Below are 6,246 nucleotides of genomic sequence, written 5' to 3'. Positions count from 1 at the left end.
AGGAAAACAGTAAATGATAGATGAATGAGATAGACAAGGGGATCCTAATGAGTCTTTTATGAGATATCTACACTTAACTGTGTCCTGAATACTGCATCACTGAGTTCCTTTCCTCTACAACCTCCTTAAGATAACTAAACTGGAAATTAATGAGCCGATTATTAAAACATGAAGATTCAGTGTATAACAAATTATCTTTGTAGGAGACAAACTAACTGTTTGATAATTGCCTGAAATGGATTCTTCTTTTGGTTTTAAAAGGAAACAAATCTTCAGATGTCAAGATCTTATTATTGTTTTATGTCACTATTGTTAACATATTTCTTGGATAATTATCGAGCTGGCAGCCTCCAGAAAGAATTATTTAAGTCACAGAGACATCAAAGCCTCGTTAGGCATAAAAGAAAATGTGAGAAGGGAGAAATGTTTACATCTCATAGTGAGAAGCTGCTTTTACGCAACTAAACATCTGGTTTTCACCCAGTCAGATTCCATCTGGTTTCTACCTTTTCAGGTGACATCAGATTTTTTTTGCCTCGGCTGAATGATCCTCAAGATCTTCTGCTTTCACGTAACTGTCAGTCTCAAGAGGGACAATACAATGAAAACTTCAGTTCAGTGGTTTAGAGGAGTGTCTGTGTTAACCAAATAAGTGGGATTTATATTAGATAGCATGTGCCAGAAATCTCAATCACACACACCCCAGTTTGGACGCTTGTGTCATTTTTTTCTACCAGAGATGTGACTCAGTTTCATTCAAAATGCAAACTATCCTCACTTGCCTCATGCATTTTTGTTATTTGTCGAAACATGTAAACATCAGTTCAATCGTCAATCAAGCATGAGAGCCAATTTTCATGTAAAGTAGGTGTTGTTGTGTTAACACTGTGTGAATGTGCCTGTGTGGACACCACAGTATGTATTGGCTGTGCAGAGGGCTGCTGAGCCCTGTTCTGCCTGCCTTGGTGTGTCTGATTTCTCTGTTGTGGTGCTGGGATTACTCCGGGGATTAGCAGGATACTGGCAGCATCCATCGATGGGACGGAGATGACAGTTCCCATCATGTAGTCTCCTGCTTCAACCCCTCACTACTCCGGACTTAAAGCGACACAAACAGCAGATTACATGAGTATGACAGCAGGGGAAAAAGTCACACATCACAGATTAGGCTGAACAAACTCTTCTTTGGCTGCTTGGGGTATTCAACCCAAACATGGAGAGCTGTCTCTCATGGCCCAGTTTGGGCTGGATTAGGAAGCTGCAGCTGCATTTCTCATCACAAGAGTTTGGAGAAAACAACTATTGGTATGCTAGTCAAAGAGTGCATTAATGTTATAAGTTTGCAGTTGTAAGCATCAGTGTGTGCACTCAAGAGCGTTGGCAGGACTTTCATCTCTGTTTGTGCAGCTACCACTGCGTGAAATGTTTCCAATTCACATTAAATACTTTTAGAGAATGTGAAGTATCAGTTGCACATCAAACTTAATGCATGCTTGCAGCTAACTCTCGATGACGCTCATGCAGAGTTAACCCGTATGCCCCTAGGACCTTGGGGAATAAAGAGAGATAAGGCTTCTAGGTGTGTTTGAGCCAACTGAGCTTATGTTTGCTCAGGTCTCTGCTTTGTACCTTTCAAGTTTTACAGACTTGCTATTAATGGTTGGAGAGCAGCAGCTTGCGTGGGAGTGCAGTGGTTGCTGTGCAGACATGTAATATGAAAAGGCCTCTAGTTGCCTCCCTCCTATTAAGGACACAGGAGCCATTTTCTCTGTCATTTAATAGGAAGAAGCCTCCAGCATATCAAAGAATTGCCTCACTGTTAAATCCAGTGTAGAATATAATGGTGTGCTTTAGTACAATAAGTAGAGGGCTTGTTATTCACTGCAGTTTGAACAATGTACACTCTTTGAAGGTTTGTTGCGTGAGAAGGTGTAGACAGAGCCTACTGTGGATGGGAGCATCCCTAACTGTAATTGCATGTAGTGACTTACGGGTTTTTAAGAAGACTCTGTTTGATCTGACGCTTTAGTGGGCGTAGTTTGACTTGTCAGATTTTATTCTTCAGTTTATTTCTGTGTTTGGTCACGGCTATCACCACCTGCAAAATGCATACAGTTACAAATTGTGCTAAAATCCTGTTTATTCTGGATAATTTCCTGCAGACCCCGAGTCTGCATTCAGAGAAATAATGAGTGTTAAAAAAAAAAAACAATATGATGCCAGGGTTCTTATGAGTTAATTAAACACCTTCAGCAGATTTGATATTGAGCCACATTTACAGAGGTGTTGATGTATCTGGTGACAAATGGCAAAATGTGTTAACTTGAAATAACTTTCTATTCAGATAAGTCAAAACTTATCAACAACTTTCAGGCTAGTTATGGTCAATGTAGTGTTATGATTCATTTTCGAGATCAGACCCTCTCAGCACCAAACAGCAAACACTGGCAAAATGTTAGTTTTTAACACTTAGAAGTTAGTCTTCCATGGGCGAAATTTCTTTTCACGGGTGCAAAGTATCTCAATTACAGAAAAACATTCAAAAGTGGTACAGCTTTCTAATGAGGCCCCATTTCTAAGTGTTTACACTGTATTTGATTTTATTAGTGGCTTACAAACCACTTGCTGATGCTTTCTAGGTAATCATGCATTAATAACAACAACCTTTGGAGCTGCCAGGGTGTGAAACAAACAAAACAAAACAAAACAAACAAACAAGAAAAACAAAACAAAAATGTTTTGTCCTTTTAGCTTGCCCTTTTATTTCCCAAGACAAAACCTCTCATACATAGTGTGACCTTCTGCAAAAGTACTGCAGAGCCTCAACCACTGGAACACAGTGGTTTAACATGTGGGGAAATGTGTTTATTTGCTGTCTTGCCAAGAGTTAGATGAGACAGTTGACATCATTCTCATGTCTGTGCAGTGATAATGAAGCTGCATCCAGAATCTGGTTAGCGTAGCACTGGAGAAACAGCTACCCTGGCTCTTTCCAACAGTAACAAAATCCAGCAACCAGCACTTTTAAAACAACCAATGGAGTTTAGCCCATAAACCCCGGTCAAATGGCAAACTGTCTTGTGGATGGTTGTGGTCTTGTGGATCTAATATTCTGGGGTTTTTTTTGGGGATTGTATTGGGTAGCCTAATTTCAGAATCAGACTTTGTTGCCAACTATGTTTGCACATACAAGGAATTTGTCTTGGTATATTGGTGCTAAAGGAAATTAAAAAATTAAAATGTAAAGTGTAATGTGTAGAGTGCAAATGTTTGAAGGTGGCAGGGATTGTCCAGATGTGCGTTAATGTAAAACATAGATGTACGTTAATGTAATGTGAAGCCGATGGCTTAAGCCAATTCCTTTTATCGGTTATGTACTTATGTACTACGATAAAACTTGTGGGAAAAATAACTGTTGTTTTTCAAGATGCATATAACTATTATTCATAAATTTATTCACATTAAACAGATTTAATTGGTGAGCTTTGGAGGTGCTGGAAGGTTGATTATGATACATTTATAAAACTGGACTGTTCCTCCTGTTTCCAGTCTCAATACTAAGCTAAGCTAACCAGGTGTTGGCAGCAACTTCATAGTTAACAGACAGACAGAAAGAGTGGTGTTGATCTCCTCATCTAACTCAAAGCAAATAACCATGTTTCCCACACTGTAGGAGCAGTCATCATTGTTAGCAATAGTAACTTTTACAGATGCAGTTCTCAAATAGAACCACAGGGCTTATATATCTCTAAAAATAAATAAGAATAACACTGCAAATATTATGACAATAAGATATGTTGGACCAACAAAAACTGCAAAATATGTATATACTACACATACACACACAAACGCACACATACTCTTCATACAACTCCATATACTTAACCTTCAATAGTAGTTAGTAACAATGTTATTGTGAAGATATGTAAATTTTGGTGCACTCTCTTTCTCAGTTTGCAATGAAAATGAGAATGGAAACATTAGAGTGTTGTGTGTGGCTAAATGCACCTCAGCAGAAGCTACCTCTATCTGTCAAACAGAGGGATGATGTACATTGAAAACACATTCCCTTCCTTGTGGCACTCACATCTATCACCAGTTTATGGCCACTCTCCCCACTCTAGCACATCTCTGCTGTGACATCCATCTATGTCAACTTCCTAACTTGCATATCCCGAGGCCTGTGTTGTTTGTCTGTCCTTTAAGTGTTCATAACATATTCTTGACAGGTCTCGCCATATGTTTTCTCTGCATCTGCGAGCTATTCTGGATGCCCCTTCTAGGGATTAACCAGAGGAAGGTCACAAAATTCAGATGTTTTTCTCACACTACTTAATGTCATGTTAAATGATGGGTGAAGGCGTGACACTTCTGACAAGTGATTCGCATTATGTGCTACATCAGGTGACTAAAAAGGCTGTTTCCTTACAAGAGCATGCCTCTGGTATTTTAATGAAGATTCAGTTGGGAGATTACTCAACCATCCAGCTGCCAGTTCCCCAAGTCAAAACTGTCTAATTTACATAGCAGGGAAAATTGTGGTTCTGTTTACTTTGAGCTATTAAAGTCAGCTGAATCTCATGAAATATTTGTGCTTGTAAGGATATATGACAAGAATTCATGACATCTCTTACATCCTCTGGTTTTGTGTTTGTGTGTATGAATGTGCATGAACACGGAAGGTGTATATGTACTGCTACAACATCTTCAGCACCAGTTTTGGGGGATAAATCTCCTTCCTCAGCCTTTCGTAATACAAAGTGTAGTTGCTGTATCTCAGCGTGTGAGAAGCAGGTAAAGAGGAAAGGATCTAAATTATCCTACGGCAGCGCTGCTGCTTCTGCTTATCACAGTGCTGCAGTGTTAGGGAGGAGCACAAATAAGCTCACAGCAGTAGCTTGTGGCAACTTCCTCCTGTCTCCAGATACTGTGAGATTTGGTCACACACTGTGTGTTGATATGTTGGCTAATCCTCTTTATTAGTCAATAAAGCCCCATTACATTTACCACTACAAGTCTGCAAACAAGCAACTTTTGTTGGAGTGAAAGAAGTCAGCATGTGCACCAAGTTCTACAAATGAGTTCAAACATTAATGTTTGTGTTCTGTTTCTAATGCATGATGGATGGTTGTATTTCAGCCTCCTGAAAGATGCTCCCTGTTCCCAATACATGCAAAAACAGAGTGTGTTGTGCAAGTGTTAGCATCATGTTCTCACAGCACCTGCTCATAAAAAATATTATGTGGGTACATGCATGAATTTAAATTTTACTCTTCTACTCATCAGGTTAACAAAATGAGCTAAAGTGAGTTGAAAACCTAATAATTTCTGATGCAACTGGTCTGCAAGCAACAGTCACTCACCTTTGCATTACTGACATGTAAACTCCTCTTAACCATCAGAGGGCACTAAAAATCCACCTGATGCTCTCAACCACTCAGACCTAAATATCAGAGGAATTAAAGCTGAAGGAATTTTTCAAAGGGCAACCGTAAAAAACTGTAAAAGTTTTCAAATTTGGTCATATTTATAATTTGAGAAGAAATTTCTCCTTTAATCAATCTCTAAATTTTGAATGAATCATAACAATGAGGTGAGAGTGATGTAATCACATCCTAATTAGCCTGATTCAGCCTGGTTTAATATAAAATGTCACAATACATACTCTCTACTAATCAAGGTCTGACAGTCTTGCAATATCTTGGCTTTCTGTGCAGATAATCATCTATAATTTGGGGTGAAGAATAATGAATTCATACTTTAAGCAAGACAAAAATTGTTGCTGTAAAGAACTATGGAAATTATGGGGAAGCTGAAGTCACTTTTTGATAATGGTTTGGTGAAGCTGTGCATTTCAGCAGCCAGGGGCCTCCCTCCATCATAAGACAAGTATTAGGTAAAACAAAAATTAATTAGACTTTCAGAGAAGTATCAGTTTCTTTTTTCCACCTCTGAAAGGACTTCATTCTTATGATATCTGCATTCATTTGAGTGTGCTGTCACTGATGTATTACAAAGACATGGTGGGTAAAGTATCTTCACTACATCTATGCTTCCAATTTCCGCAACAGATCTGAACATCCATCCTCCGTAATGACTAGACTAGCTTTTTCTGTTGACCCAGAGTCACAGCATAATGAGCCCCCCAACATTAACAGATTAACTGATCGGAAGTCAGCAGACACTTAGTACGTCAGGTTTGATCATTTCTTCTGACATTACATCCAAACCAGCGCAGGGTTAATC

Source organism: Lates calcarifer, linkage group LG13 (assembly GCF_001640805.2).
Source record: "Lates calcarifer isolate ASB-BC8 linkage group LG13, TLL_Latcal_v3, whole genome shotgun sequence".
NCBI lineage: Eukaryota > Metazoa > Chordata > Actinopteri > Centropomidae > Lates > Lates calcarifer.
Note: the sequence above shows the minus strand (reverse complement) of the source record.